The following is a 16,582-nucleotide window of genomic DNA, read 5'->3' as shown; positions in this document are numbered from 1 at the left end:
TTTCAATATCTTAGTAGCCAGAAAACGTCCGCTGGTGGTATCAAGGTCCAAAACTGATATAGCTACACAGATCAGAATTACCAGAGATGCCTTTGCAGGTCTGCGATACATTTGGCGCTCAAACCAGATCACTCTACATACCAAAACCCAAATTTTTAACTTAAACGTTAAGTCCCTATTGCTGTACGCCTGCGAAACGTGGTTCGTCTCAGTGTAGACAACACAAAAACTGCAAGTATTTATTATTCGTTGCCTGTGTTATATCATTCGTGCCCGGTGACCTGACAACTGGATACCCAACGAGGAACTCCATCGTCGATGTCATCAATGAAAGATAACAACATAAATTCGGGAACGTTGGTAAAGGGGATAGAATATACCTTGAGGAAAGAAGTGAACAAGATCGGTACTCGACTGGAATCCGCATCGCAGGGACAACGAAGAAGAGGCAGACCCAGAGGCTCATGGCGACGCAGCGCAGCCAATGACATTCGGGCTGTTTACGATTCCTGGTGACAAGCGAATGTGGCTGATGTGGCTTCCAGTAAGTGAGCAAAATGTATCGCGCAAAATTCAGCAAACTTAGTTTGGAAATTAGTCTAAAAATTAGTCTCAAAATAAAACTGAACATGTATTTTCAACCAAACTAATTAGTAGGCTAATACAGGCCACTCTTTCAAAATAAGCATATGGATAGCGATTGAGATATCGGAGTCGTTTTCGAGCTTAGCAAAGTGACAATCTGTTGAATCTTCTATTCTACACAGCATTGAATGGTGCTATTCTAGGTATGTAGCTGGCAGGAAACATGGGGAATCAGTACTGCTGTAATTATGGATCGATATACTTTCTAAATGGTCTACAAACTTGTTTGTCTTGGTGCACTAGGCACATGTTACAACAATATTAACGGAAAACAAAAGTGAAAGATTGCAACTGCAAACGGGACCTTTTATTGACTACTAAAATTCTGCATTCTATGAAGCTCGTAGTACTTCGTCTCTCGTCCGTTCGCTACCGCAAATGTTCATTTCGCATGTTCCCACATGCGGTATTAAATAATTGAACACAGTTAGGTTGTATGGAGTGTATCGCTTACACTCTTTACTTAACCTGCGCGCTCTTGTTGGAGCTTTGAGACAACCCTTAAATGACCAAGCGGTTAGCGATAGCAACGAAGTCGGTCACATCGCCTAGCTCAGCGAGAATTGTATATTTTTGGTTCTCCGGGTAAACATACCACACGAAACAGAAACAGTTTTGGTGCACGGATAGAAATGTGATCTCCAAAACGAGCAAAATGACTCATGATTCCAGGTTTCTAGCTTATGATTTATGAAAATACACCATGAATAATAGTCATGATATCACGAGCTTCTTGCAGTACAACACAACGCAAAATCATGAACTGTTATTCATGATTTTGTGCTGTCTGATATGGCAGTTCAGTCATGATTTGACAGGACTTCGCATTTCATATTTCATTATTTCAATCATGGCATCGGAATCAAATTTCTTTCCATGTGTGCATTTTATTTGGCCTTAACTCCGCACGCTTGCCATTCTAACGAATGTTGACCGTTCTACTTCCGGTTCAACGCGGCTTAATGGGTTGATTTCATATATTTTTGGAATGGCCTGATACATCCAAGATTTTGTCATCCAGATCCAGGTAAGATTCTACATTGCGATGAGTAGCGCGCAGAATCGCTACATCTTTCCCCTTGTGAGCTGCTATGAAAGAGAGGCTCAGCAACCGGTAAGTAATGGGCAGTTAATGTGCAAGTCGGTTTGCTTGTCAAGGCGGAAGTACGAACGGTGGAGGGTACTCGTATGCGGAGTGCAAATTAACATTCGCCAGAATAGGACAGCGGGAGCGTCGCATGTGGCACTCACATTAGGGACGCAGTACGTGAGAGATTTCCCCTCTTAGAATTAAGTAAATAAAACTAATTGTAAATAAAACTAATGGTATTGGAAAAATACAGAATTTTTGAATTCTGACCGCTGACCCGTCTGGTCGATACGAAACAGTAAAACCGTTGCTTTTATTTCTAGTTATAAGTATGTAGGGGGTCCGGCGTCCCCTATACCAGGTGTATATAAACGTGGTGCAGGCTGCAGGCTGCAATGAGTTCACCGTATATCGCGAATTTCCGGTGAATAACGAGAATGCTGAAGTCGCGTGAATGCGATTATTTAGAACATTTACAAAATGGCAGCCTAAGACTGAGTGATGTGGAGGCGACTCCCAGATTCGGCAAAGGATAGCTATGGAGTGTGCACAAGTGTTTTTGCTTGTGGGTCCGCCCAAGCCTTTTGGTCAACAAACATGATACAATAGCCAAAAGAAGTTTTGAAATCGGTTTTTCACGCAATGACACACATATTTTTATTAATTCTCAAATATCCGTTTACAAATATCCAAATGACCTCCTCCTGTAGTAAATGAACCAGGTTGCAAAAAAATCTTACATACCAAATAAACAAGAGAAAAATCTAGATTTAAAGAAGCATCGTCAACATGTTTATTGATAAAAGTAAGAATGTCTAAAGGCAACGTAGTCACTGCTGTTCTTGATCAACTTGACAGAAAGTTCAAAAGGGGCCAAATGAACCCACACGCTAGATTTAGTGTTAAGTCGACCAAATTTGGAAAGAGTGTACCTCTAGTACTATGATACCACTGATTCTAATGATCGTTTGTAGTAAAGTTTGGATCATAAAACGATTGTTCCGTTAAATAAATACCATAGTTAGAGGCCATAGGCAGATAATCAATTTTAGGCTTTTGACCTAGACAAGCGACATTGCTTTGTTACATTATGATGCAGGTACGAGTATATACTAATATATATGAGTAGTAAATTAGGATTTTCCATATTTGAGACGAACCATAGAGACAAACCAAGTCTCAAAGTGAGTTGGGTATTGAAAGTTTTGAATAGTAACTGTAAAATAGAATAAAACTTCCCCTAAGTAAACGCTAACACCAACCGGACCTTCCATTGTTGCTAAAAGTCTTAAATTTTATTGGAAAACCAATACGAACGAATCATACTGGTCCGCCCAAACAGGAGATCCGTATCCATTTAAAGTTGCACTATGAAGTGCCACAACAGTGGTTAACTTTCCTGCAGAGGCGAACTTGAATTGAAAGTCGACCACAACTTTGTGTGGGTTTTCCAGCTTCTTAACCGACGCGAGAACGATACAGCAAACAGCGCACGCGTTTTAGTATTAATCACGTACGAATCGTATCGCGAATTTGCAACCTACCTACGTTGCGGTTGCAAGCTGCGGGACGCCGCCGCGCCGGGTAGTAGAGGGGGACGTACAAAAAAGAACTGCCAGCAAATTTAAATCAAGGTGAACAACGGTCTGATCACCGTTGGCTGGTTTAAACAAATCGACTCAAATCCGAACGCTACGCTGCTGGCCGCTGGCGCTGACTGGGAGACTGGCTCGGCTGGCTTACGTCAGCGACCCCGAGGTTCCCGATGCATGTGTGGGTTGTCCCGCGCTGCACTCTTCATTATTTAGATCAACCGAGGTGTAGTGCTGGTAAATGATTTCTTGTCAATTGGGGAAAAAATTCGACCTCGCCCGCTCGCTGTATAATACGTTTTAACAACGTTGCAGCTCCCCTTGTATGGCATTGCAGTAATCCGACACCTTCGCTTAAACAGTAAATCATTATAGCTTTTTGGATCAATTTTATATATTACCATCGGTATCCCCTACTTGGTTTGGTATTATGATATTCACAACACGAAGATTGACTGGTGGCTAGAATACATTGACATTTAATCTAATTCAACTAACCAGCTAGCTGACATAACTTTAAAAGTATCTCACCAACACACATCGAACCATCGACTTTTAAAATTCGATTGCCATTTGGTAAGTGGATTCATCAATACTGGTTTTGAGTTTTGAACGGTGACCTTTCCGAAAAAACTGGAACAGGAAGATTGGCTTTTTAAATGTCGCCACCTCAAATTTCAGATGTTTATGCAAATAAACTTTTAGTAGGGTAAGAACCCCACAATTCGCCCCCACCCCAGAATTCGCCCTCCCATTGGTATTCCCGTGATTTAACTCTATATATAGTTGAATTATAAGTTGTTAGTTCAATTTATATTCAATTTAACTCAGTTTTCAGTTATTTGAATAGAATTCGTTGCATTGCTTTATGTATTTTAATGATTTAATGTGGTTTGAAAAATAGGTATTGTATTTAAGACGCGATTTTTCCATTCTCAAGAATGAGCACGAAAAATAAAATTGAGGAAAAGTAATGGAAAATCGTATCTCCTTGCACTTTTTTCGCATCAATTTGGTTATATCTGATTCAAACTTTATAATTGTGCTTCTATTTTAATATTTTATCGCAATTTTGCTGAAAATAGAACATAAATGCACTGGGCGAAAACTGGGTATTGTAAATCATATGAGTTCCAAAATTCGCCCGGGTCGAATCTCTATATACTTAACCGAACTTACTGCGTGAACCAGTTTTCGCCCTCATCTATCAAACATATACAAATATGCCACACATAAGCAAAAGCAAGTCACAATCGATTAGTTTGTTCGCTGATTTATGTTTATCAAAATGGTGAGTAAAAGTACCGAATAAATAATATTTTGATGCAGAAAGCACATCATATCTTCATTTGAATTCATCTAACAAAAGAATTACCTGCTAAACATGGGCTAATGGGATTTCTACCAAACGAAATGTTGAATTAGCAATAATCGACATCGAAATTGATAATAAGATTAAAACTGCACGAATTATTAAGACGCGCATAATATTCTCAAAAAATTGAGAATTCTCAAAAGAATTCCAAGTTACGTCAAAAAATATCCTAGTTGAGTAGGTAAGATGAGCATGCTTACCAGTTACCAGGAATATTTAATACAGTAAACCGGCATACCCATTTACAGACCGTGATTTACTAAACAATTTTTTTTTCTTTATCTTTTTATTGACTACATAGCATAGCTTAGTTATTTCTTGGGGAAAAGGTTAGGTTGTGGACTCGAGTCTCACCTTCGATTAGTCAATATATATATAGCCGAATATCAAGATTTTCCAGTTCATCTAATTTTTTATTGTTCACAGTAAACATATACTCTTTCCCAAAAAAAACCTAATTAATGACATAAGTAATCATTTTATAAGGTTTTTTAAACTACTAAAATAAACATTGTACCATTTCGTATGCACTGAATTGTATTTATTCGCCCACATATCAATAGTGAAAATAAATTCAACAAATGACCAGAAAAAGAACCAACAGGACCATTCATTTTAAATATCTTTGACGAGTGCCAAAAGCCTTTTTTTACTGCAATGAAAATAAACATTTAGTAATAACCCACCTTCTCTGTGTTTTTTATTTTTACTGAATCAGGTATCAGGAGGTGATCATGATCAGTTTATTTCAATTTAGATTTACATTTAACGAATTCCTGAAACAAATTAATTGCCATATTAAGCACTGAATAGACATAATCTCAACGTTAAATAAATAGTAACAACAATTCTACCAAAATAATTGATGCTATTTGGAAAATTTGCAACAAATAACAAGTGGACGAAATTTGGGTCACATGAGGGACGAATTTTGGATCGCTATGGGCGAAATGTGGTACTATAGGTTCCTGCTCAAAATTGAGTCTTTTACTATCAAATTTAAATTTTCGCCATTCCGAATAGCCAAAATAGATAGAATATTAATATATAGTCATACTTGTCTGAGTTCAGGGCTGATTTTATAATAATATGGCGATTTATATATTTTACAGCATAAAAACCTGATAAAAGGGGCGAATTCTGGGGTCGTTACCCTACGTTTTCATTATTAGAAGATTTCTTGCTAGAACAGTCTGCGAGAGAACAGGCACTGTAGCCCACGCACGCAATGCAAAAGTTCTATCGAAAGTAAGTCAATGTTGTGTATAATGAATGCCAAATGATATCCGTTAATGACATGCACGTCATGGCATCATCAATTCATCGCTTACTAAAATGACCCATTCATGTGGATATCGTACCTACCTACAGTGGAAATGATCGGTTGATGGAACGTGATTGGTAACGAATAGTAGTGTTTGTATAAACAATTGCCAAGTTGTGCGGGTATAAATTACAAAAACACGCACCGGTATAAAAATGCAGATTTATAACACTGCAGCGACCGTGAACATGAATTCACCGGTTATTTCAGTCAGCTGACGTTGAATAATAACTCGAACAGTCATAGGGAAGATGAAGCTACACTCTACAGTGAAAATATGATTCATATTATGCGGCAAGAGCTGCATGCAATCAGTTGATAAAATCTCTCAAATATGTTATGCACGCTTAGTTCTGACCTTTTTTAAGTGGACTCTATCCGCAAAACGTAAAACCAAATGGAGTGAAAGATATTCTCTTCTTGAATAATGTATGAATGTAAAATAACGCATTGAAACTGAAATCATTATCACATCGAGACCTCCGAAATGGCTTCGAGGGACGACACTGGTCTAACAAGCCAGTCGTCATATGTTCAAATCTCAGCTGGGAGAGGCTGTTTTACTCAATAGGATGGTAACACTAGCCCCACAATTGTCCAGTACTCTAACAGTTGGTTGCGAAACATGTAGAATAAAATCAGAAGGTCAAGTGCAGCAACTAGGCTCTGCTTTTTTCCATATCCATTAAACTAAAAAAGTCTATAACAATCATATTGTATTCATTGTGCCTAGTATTAATGAAAATCAAGATCGACTTACCATTTTGTTCAACATGTTGTAATTCATAAAAACTCCTGAGCCGAAGACTGAATTTCAAGACGGGAACCCACATAGATTTCTTTTCGAGTGTGACATGAGACTGTTGAGGGATGATTGTTTCGACTCTGAGTTAACCAAACAAAAATATTTTACAGTCGCTTGATCATCAGAACCATAAAAGATAGTCTTGCCTATCATCTCTTCCTCAAGCGCCTTACGGCAAATATTTCAGATTTAAAAATGGCACAGCGAATACTATCTGTTCAAGGTAGTATACACCAGCACCCATACAACCTTCAACAAAATATCAATGTAGCAGACCACATTCCTTTCCATGTAGCCTAATAACCGCTCCTCTCTAAGAGCAAAGTTACTTTAGAAATTCCTTTGAAGGAAACGTACAGATAAGCATTAAATCGTTAAAGTATCTAGAGTATTTTTTTACCAAACCTCGTGATTTTGGTCATGACTAAGGCGAGGTCATGACTACCTTTACCTCGCTTTAGTCATGACCTCGCTATCCTATTGTAAACCAAAATGTCCATAAAAGGAAAACGGGCATTCTAATTTGTTTGAAAAAATTTGTAAAATATAGAGATTTGCAACATAAATTGATATTGGTTTAGCGTTAATCGAAAGTTACTCGTATTGTAAATGTCATCTGTTGCGTGTCTGGCGTTATCAGTTCAAAATAATTCATTGAAGAAAGCCACTCAAGCACTAAATGGTCCATTAATGGGTAATTTACCCTACAGATTAAAAGCGACTGCGACGTGACACAACTTCGCTCACACACTTACACACACGATTGAAAGCAGAACTCTGCTTCTGGCCTGAATGGGCTGTGCTTATAATCACAGCACCAAAAATCGATGGCGCTCTTAGGAACACCAGTGATGGAGGATGATTAACGGAACCGTCCACTGACTGCTACAGGCTAGCCGCTTGCTGTTCATGAGCACATGTCCCAAGTAACAATTCCAAGTTTTATTACGTTCGTATAGTAGTTTTCATGACCAATTTTATAAAACCGCTAATAAAACTATGAGCTCCACCAGAACTTTCTGCTGACCGCTATAAAACTACTTTCTGACCAATTGGGCCACTCCTTAGAATGTTTTCATAATCTCTAAAAGAATCAGGTTATAAGCTCATGTAGTCGTGTCACGCTCTGCTGAAAGCAGCAATAAAACCGGTTGAGCTTTCGCTGCTTGACTGCCATCGCCATAATTTAATAAAGCTTTTTTTGCTCTGGTAAAAGCTAAATAAGTTTGTCAGCTTTAGCAACTTGAAAACACATCCATGAGCAGCAGAGTTAAAGTTTTACTGTCAGATTATCCTGATCGATTTGGTTTAGGTATAGCGACCATAATAAAATAGTCCAAAGACTATTTAATAAATTTTAAGCAATTTCGTTGGTTTACAGCATGTGCGCATTTAATTTTATCGTGCATATTGATATGATAGGTGGATAAAACCAACGCGCCACTGAAATTATTTTAGTTTTTTCCTGTGACAGGAAAATCAATTGATAATAACTTTCTTTCTGCAAAATACTTTGCTTTAATGAATTTTTGTTTGGAAGCTAAAACAAAATACTAGAATATGGCAATATGGCTTCGCATAGAAAAATGATTTTGGTGTTGAACTTTAGTATTCTTCATAATAGCAGCAAAAAAAACTATTTGGTCAAGATGTTACGCTTTTTATAGCTCTATAAAACTAACAGATTTATTGCGATTTGACAAGCAATCGCGATAAGATCAATTTTGATGAGAGACGTGATGCAGCCAATAAGTTTTACCGTGGTAATATAAGTAACCACAATAAATTTGCTTTATTAACACTTTTATTATGGTTTTCTAGCTGATTGCGGTTTTAATAAAACCTTTATAAAATTCAAGTAAATCAAGTGGCTTTAGAATTGTTACTTGTGGTCAGTGCCTTTTCCACCATAACCTCCACCATCGGTAAATTTGATGATAATCCAAACCAAACGGAATCACAAATTGGGCACGTTCTGACCGAAGGTCGACCCTTTTCAAACATAATGGACGTTAGAACCTATCGGGCGCAACATAGGCTACTGGCACCCGCCACGGTACCCGTCGAAAGCTACGCGTTATCTCTCGAAGCCGCGCTGCCGTAACAGGGTGAGCTGGATGAAACTCCTCTTGAGGCCTGTCGGAGAACCTTGAAAACAGCTATTAACAGAACAGCAATTTAGGCCCATTGCTTTTTACTTTCTTCATCAACGAGCTCTCTATAGTCTTACCAACTGAATACCGCTTGTTCTATGCTGACGATGTCAAGATATACCTGTCTATAAAAACCGTACTTGACTGCTCTAGACTACAACAGATGATCGAGTCATTTGAAGGCTGGTGCATGAAAAATTTGCTGATAATTAGTGTCCTCAAATACAATGTAATCACGTTCCACCGCAATCAGAGCCCGATTATTTTCAATTATTGCATTCTGGGTCATGCACTGCAACGAGTTGACCACGTTCGTGACTTAGGCGTAAATTTCGATTGTACGCTTACCTTTCGCCTTGAAGAAAGGCTTACCTTACTGTACGCTTACCTTTTGATCTTGAGGAGATTTCTCAAGGGCTAATAGGCAACTTGGCTTTATATTTAAAATTGCTGATGAGTTCAAAGATCCTTACTGTCTCCGCTCGCTTTGCTGTGCCTTAGTACGATCAATACTCGAGTCCTGCTCAGTTGCCCGTTTAAAGCTAATTGGATTGCAAGGATTGAGTCGGCGCAAAAAAAGTTTATACGTTACGCTCTTCGCATGCTGCCATGGAGTAACCCGTCGGACCTATCCCCAAATGATGCACGGTGCCAACTTTTGGGACTCGAGACGCTCGAAAAGATTCGCTACATTGCCCAAGTTGTGTTCGTTGCTAAACTCTTGAACGGACAAATTGATTGCCTTACTTTACTGGAACAGCTCAATCTCTACGCTCCAGAACGAGCTTTTCGAACGAGGAACTTTTTCCATCTCGAAGCAAGAAGAGTCAACTACGGTCTATTTAGTTATGTTATGTAGTTATATATTTCTTCGTGCGTACAGTAATTGTATTTAAGTTTTGGTTCTACCATTATGAATATTATTATAAGTATTCAGACCTCACTGTGTCCAATAAATTGTTAAATAAATGACAAATGATATTGGATGAGAAGAACGTAGCGCTGCGTAGAGTCAGCCATCAAAATATGGAGCGGTACAAACAAAAGCAGGGAGAGCAAACTGGACTCTTCCAGGAGAAGCAGCGCTACCAGGAGGAGAAGGACACGCGGAAGTTCTATCAAAGACTGAACGAATCTCGCAAGGGCTTTGTGCCATGTGCAGAGATCCAGATGGAGGTATTTTGACAAACGATCATGCGGTGATCGAAATGTGGAAGCACTACACCGATGAACACCTGAATGGCGTACAGGCGGTAGACCGTGATAGAGGAGGAAGTGACTTTATTGGTGCAGCAATCAAAGAAGCGAAAAGCGAAGAAGCCATCCTGCGGCTGGCAAAGCAGAAAGTGCGGAACTTATCAAAATGGGCCAGGACAAGTTGGCCAGCTGTTTGCATCAATTGATTGTCAAGATTCTGGATACGGAAAGACGGGGTTATTTGCCCTATCTACAAGAAAGGTGATAAGCTGAATTGTGAGAGCTACCGAGCGATCACTGCTGTCTACAAAGAGCTTTCCCAAGTCATCCGTCCCAGCTAATAGTCAATAGATTCGTGGGAAGTTATCATCACGCCAGCTTCTTGGAGGGTCGGTCTGCAACGGACCAAATCATCATCCTGCGGAAGATCCTCCAGAAGTGCCGCGAATTCCAAGTACCCACACATAGCTTGTTCATTGATTTCAAAGCTGCATATGATAGTGTAAACCGACAAGGGATATTGAAAATTCTGGACGAAAACGGAGTTAGTCGACAAGTGCGTATACCTTGGCTCACTGGCAACAGAGGACAACAATAACCAGCCTTGAGATTACAAGGTGTGTTATCAGTGAAAGTCGTGCCTATTATGGACTTCAAAAAACTTTTAGCCGAACAATTTGAACCTCCACGCAAAGTGCACATTGAACGTAACGCGAATTAAACCGGTTGTTTTCAAGAGGCATGAAACGTGGACAGTGGTAGCAGAGGACCTGCGAGCACTCGGAATTTTAGAACGGTTGGTGCTAAGAACTATCTATGGCGATCTGCAAGGGAACGGTGATTGGAGACGAAGAATGAACCACGAACTTGCGCGTCTCTACGGTTCGTTCTATCTATGTTTAGTCTACTATCTATAATTTCTATACGAGCCATTACGATTACGTTTGGGTAAGAAACTATTATACTCCAAAAGACTTTATAACTCCTAGACACTAGGTTTTACAGATTACATTTATTGGACAAATAACGTCAAACTGATTTACGTTTGCTTTCGATTTTCGGTCCAACAGTTATTTCGAAAAAGAATGTAGTAGTCACTAGATAATGCTGATGATGCTACCGTACTAATCGGTAGCTACGTTGATATTCATGTAGAATTAACGACAATTCGCAACTAGTTGCAGAGTATCTTTTGTGCACGATAAATTACCATCAAGTCTATAGGCATACCAGAGCATCTATTTACCTAGAGCTTATGAGATTTGTTCCTTATTCTTTAGTATCGCTACATTTTATGCGCCATCGCCAGCGATATCATGTATAGGTTTTTAACTTCGACACATATTTTATCCGAGCTACTATTGCTTGGACGGCTATTTTCCACATATTAAGCATAAATACGGTAGTCCTACATACGGTTGCTTCTATGTTTGCATTAATATTCGCTTGCCATTATGGAATAAAACCATAAGGTACGAAAGTCATAACGTACGATAGCCATTATCTATGTTCGCAATCACATTGAATAACATCTGTCTATAAACTTTAAACGACTTGTAGATGTCGAATTCGTAACGAAATCGACACAGGCCTCGATTGTTTCCGGCGACCGTAAGCCGGAAGCGCCACCACGTTTTAAGCTTTTCCTAGGTCTACTGAACTACAAGTTAGTTGTCCAAAGTCCTCGTATTTATTCATCTTATATATATAAGAAAAAGTGACGAACCCGCTTTCTGTTGCCTGCATAGCATTGTTAAAATGTTTGTTAGTTTGTTTATCTTTTATTGTCTCGTAGTGTAAGGTTTAAAAGGTTTTAACAAATAACAACACAAACAAAATGAATATTAAAATAATGGTCAACGTACATTAGTTCGATACGATAGTTATCGTACATTATGACAAACATACTTTATGGAACTCGTCTTTATTTAATCGTACTTAGGGTAAACATCCGTAATGGTAAACCTATATATGGGTGATGGGGTGTCATTCTAAGACATTCAATAAAGCAGCCGGCAATCTTGTGGCAGGATACAGTTAATTTTATTTAATCCCATCATTTGATCAGGCTTTTCTGAACGTTGAAATTTAAAACACCATGGTGTCGTAGTAAACGATACATCGTACCATAATGCTAATGGCTAAAATTTCCAGTTCAAGCACATCCTTGACCTGATCGGGAATCGATACCACTACCGTGGCATGTTCAGTGAGCCAACTGGCCAACTATAGCCATTACTGATACAACCACCCTTTCAAGCTATAAGCTTGATATAAGCATATAAAAACAAGTGCACTGAATCTCATTTTGCTTTTTTAATGGTTAGGCGTGAAGATAATAGGTACATATGTTTGATCGATTTTTTCCCTGGAATGTTGAACGAGCAATAACTGCACCAGGATCATGTTGACTACGATATATTGCGACAGAAATTAGCAATAAACATAAAATAAACAGCTTCACTCTCTAGACCCTCTATCACCGGAGGTCTTGTGCCTTGATTGGGCTGACAGGAACATAAAAAACAAGTTCTTTTGTGTACGTTCTGCGACTGACATCCCGAGCAGAACGATATCGCAAAAAATCGTATTCTGCTATCGTATTGTATGCTCGATGATATTTTTTGAAGTTTAATAATGCCCAACATACTTGGCGGTATTCATATAGAAAATAAAAAACTCTACACGGCTTTAACACTTGGCGGTAATTGCACTAGACAGAGAAGAAATGCCTGGGTTAACCTTTTACATTCTTTTTACAACATGTATATGAATTTGAACAATAAATCTTACAATAGGATGAAAAAGCTTTCCCTTTCCCGACTTAAACTTTAGCTATATCGTTGTGGTTTTGAATATCACAAGATTATATTCCTATCACCTAGATGATCTCGTTTGGAAATTTTTGATATTATTTTTAGTTGTTTCAACAACTATGTTGATATGAAATAATTCTGCATTCATTACCAAAACTTGCTGCTGTTTTGATGGCTATTCCTGCTCAGGCAGGCAAAATGCAGGACGATCCAACCTCAACTTTACAGAGGTGCGTCACTTTACATTCGATCGCATGAGAAAAAATAAAACCCCAAGTCACAGTTTCAGCCACTTCTCACGCTGCTATTTTGTTTTATTCCGCAGTAATGTCGAACATCGAACAAAACGGTGGCCACCACTCAAACTGACTTCTCATTAGCCCCGAATCCGATTGGCACCGCTCGAATGCTTAATCGGACTCGCAGAATCTCGCAATCGCCATTACATTAACACCAGATCGATAATCATCGTTGATTTTGCCATAATGGATCTGCAGCAGTATTCCTTCGAGGTATATAGAGGAGTTGAATAAGCAGCTTCTCATTTGAAAGGCAGTTACATCTAAATCGTATTCTTGATCAAGTTTTATAGTTAAATTAACTTGGGACCTCAGCATTACGTCAATTCTAAAGCAATATAATAGTACATTATTCACCGGTTCACATGTTTCTCAAAGATTTCTAGGTTGTCTGAATGCAATCTCCTTACTGATAAATTTTCGAGCGTCTTTGACAATGCCTCAGCAGGTACGCAGAGTTCTTGAAATTGGACGTTTCCAGGCTTAAAATTGTCATTACCACCCGGGCCTGTCATAATACTTTCTATTGTATTGAAGGAATCCGCTACCTTGTTGTCGAAGTGCTTACTTTACTTATGTGTCTATGGTAAACCCGCCTTTCTTCACCTGCCCCAAAGAGCGATTCGCATGAACAGTCAGAACATCGTTGGCAAGGTTACGACGCTGTGAACGTCTAGGTCTGTCTCTGCCTCACTATTCCTGCCCTGCAGCTTTCGTTAGCTCGTCTCCTATTTTGGCTATGTTCGGTCACCCTCCACCCACACTTCCAAATCTCTTTTCTATCGGGTGCTGGAATTGGAATACTGAATTGGAGATCCAAATGAAGAGCCACTTAGCTCAAATGACGTAAGGCAGGCAATAGTTATCAAAGACCTATAGATTTTGGGTTATCTTCGGTGGCTTAATTTTTGCGACGTCGACCTTGGAATTAGTGTTCGACATCGGAACGAAAATTGAAGTTCGGGTTCCGGTTCGATTAAAAATCGACTCGAACTTTGTTATTCCGACTTTATTCCGGTCCGATTTGGCTCTGTTCAGGTTCCGGAACCGGAACAAATCGGACCAAATTATCGGTCTTTATAGTCGGAATAACAAAGTTCGTCCTGACTTTTAACCGGACCGGACCGGAACTTCAATTTTCATTCCGATGTCGAACACTACTTGGAACTGACAACCACGCTCGCATGCATGGTTTATCGAAGCCGTTCGTTTAATCAGGACCTTTCAAATGAGAACCAGATTTTTCAAGTCGCTTACATACCTTGAAGGAATGCTGCTGTAAATCCATTATGCCATAATAAACGATGATTATAGATCTTGATGATTATAGATGGGGAATGTAAGCTTCCGCGATGCTCTTAGCAATGCTAATGATGGCCTCCAAATGGTATTGTCTGAGCAGAGCAAAATGTTTGAGGAATTGAAAAGTGATATTAGAAAAAACGCTACTATGATTAACCGTATTACGCAAAAAATTCCCATGACACCGTTATCCTCTCAGCCGGTTACTGTGCCGGATGGTAGACCACCTAAACGCCCTCGTATTGTGATTGATTCTTACCAAGACGAAACAAACCCATCGCGTGTACTTTGCGGAGACAAAGAGCCTGAACCAGGAATCTCGCTCCCTATCATACCAGTCGTACCACGAGAGCAGAAATTCTGGCTGTTTCTGTCTAGATTTTCGCCACACGCCACTGTGGAAGAAATTTCTAAACTAGTACAGCAGAATCTCATGACTGAAGATCGAATCGAAGTGAAAAAATTAGTTCGTCAGGATGCTGACTTAAACCGAATGACATTTGTGTCTTTCAAGGTGGGAATAGATATGCGTTTCAAAGAAAAAGCGTTACAGCCCTCGAGCTGGCAAAAAGGCATTTATTTCCGTGAGTTTATAAATAATGCTGATACACAACCATTTCGAACGGACACTGCAGAGGAGTCCGATCGAGATAGATTTCTCACACCGCTTGCCAGCATGCAACCAAGACAATGATCAATCCGAATCTATAAGCATAACCAACATAAACATTATGAATAGTATGAATCAATCGAATACTCACTGTAATCCGCAAACCGAACACAATCTCGAACACAGATCTTCCCGTTCGCCTTTAAATTGTCTTCCGCCTGAAACGAGAACAGCTGATCAAAATAATAGTTCAATAGTATTTCAAACTTACATCACTCCCAATAGCAGAAATGAAGTGTTATCACGTACCCAGCAGACGCCTGTAAGAAAAGACAAAATTCATATTTATTACCAAAATATGAATAGTATTAGAGGACGACAGAGAATGCAAGAGATTTTTAAATCGTCACTTGAATTCGACTATGACGTCTTTTCGTTTAATGAAACTTACCTCGATGAAAATATTCCCAGCAGTATGCTGTTCCCGTCCTGTTTTGATGTGTTTCGCTGCGATAGAAACCAAACGAATAGTTCGAAGCTGTCGGGCGGCGGAGTGCTGATTGCCGTCCACTCTCGTTTTCGAGCAGAAGAATATGCAGTAGCTGAAAACAATGAAGCGATATGCGTAAGAATGAAATGTGCCGACGGGATGTTTCTGTATCTCTGCTGTGCGTATATAGCACCAGCGGAGCCAGTACAAAGATATAATGGACTTACCTCCTTTGTAATCGAAACCAGCAAATCCGTTAGGAAAGATGATTCACTTGTCGTGGTTGGAGATTTTAATCTGCCAAATTTAATTTGGAATCAGTGGAATCAATGTAATAGAAATGTATTTCTCTTACCTGAACATAGTTCGGAATCTGAGTCCACGATTATTCACGCACTCTTGACAGCCGGCATATATCAAGTTTGTGATCTTCCGAATCAAAACAACAGATATTTGGATCTGGTTTTCGTCAGCGAAACAGACAGCTGTCAATTGACGGCGGTTAATCCAATTATTAAAAACGAACGTCATCATTCTGCCATGTTGTTATCAATGGATATCAACAACAACCCGGTGATCGGTGAAATAGAGATGTCCAAAAAAATACGATTCGATCAAATTGATGAGTTAGCCGTAAATTTCGAAATTAGTGAAATCGCTTGGGATCAAATTTTGGACGCGGATAGTATGGAAGTACGCGAGAAAAATTTAATGACCGAATTTTTAAAATCAATTGGCCTGTCTTATATCTCAAAATCGTTTGATTCCCCAGGAGAGAGCCGTATAGATAATATGGTATTAAAGTTTTACTATCGGTTCTTTGAAATTTGTAGTCGACATGCTCCTATAACATTATCACGGTGCGGGACAAAAAGTAAGTATCC

The sequence above is a fragment of the Sabethes cyaneus genome, chromosome 3 (assembly GCF_943734655.1).
Source record: "Sabethes cyaneus chromosome 3, idSabCyanKW18_F2, whole genome shotgun sequence".
NCBI lineage: Eukaryota > Metazoa > Arthropoda > Insecta > Diptera > Culicidae > Sabethes > Sabethes cyaneus.
The sequence above is the reverse complement of the archived record's forward strand: the minus strand, read 5'-3'. Positions refer to the sequence as shown.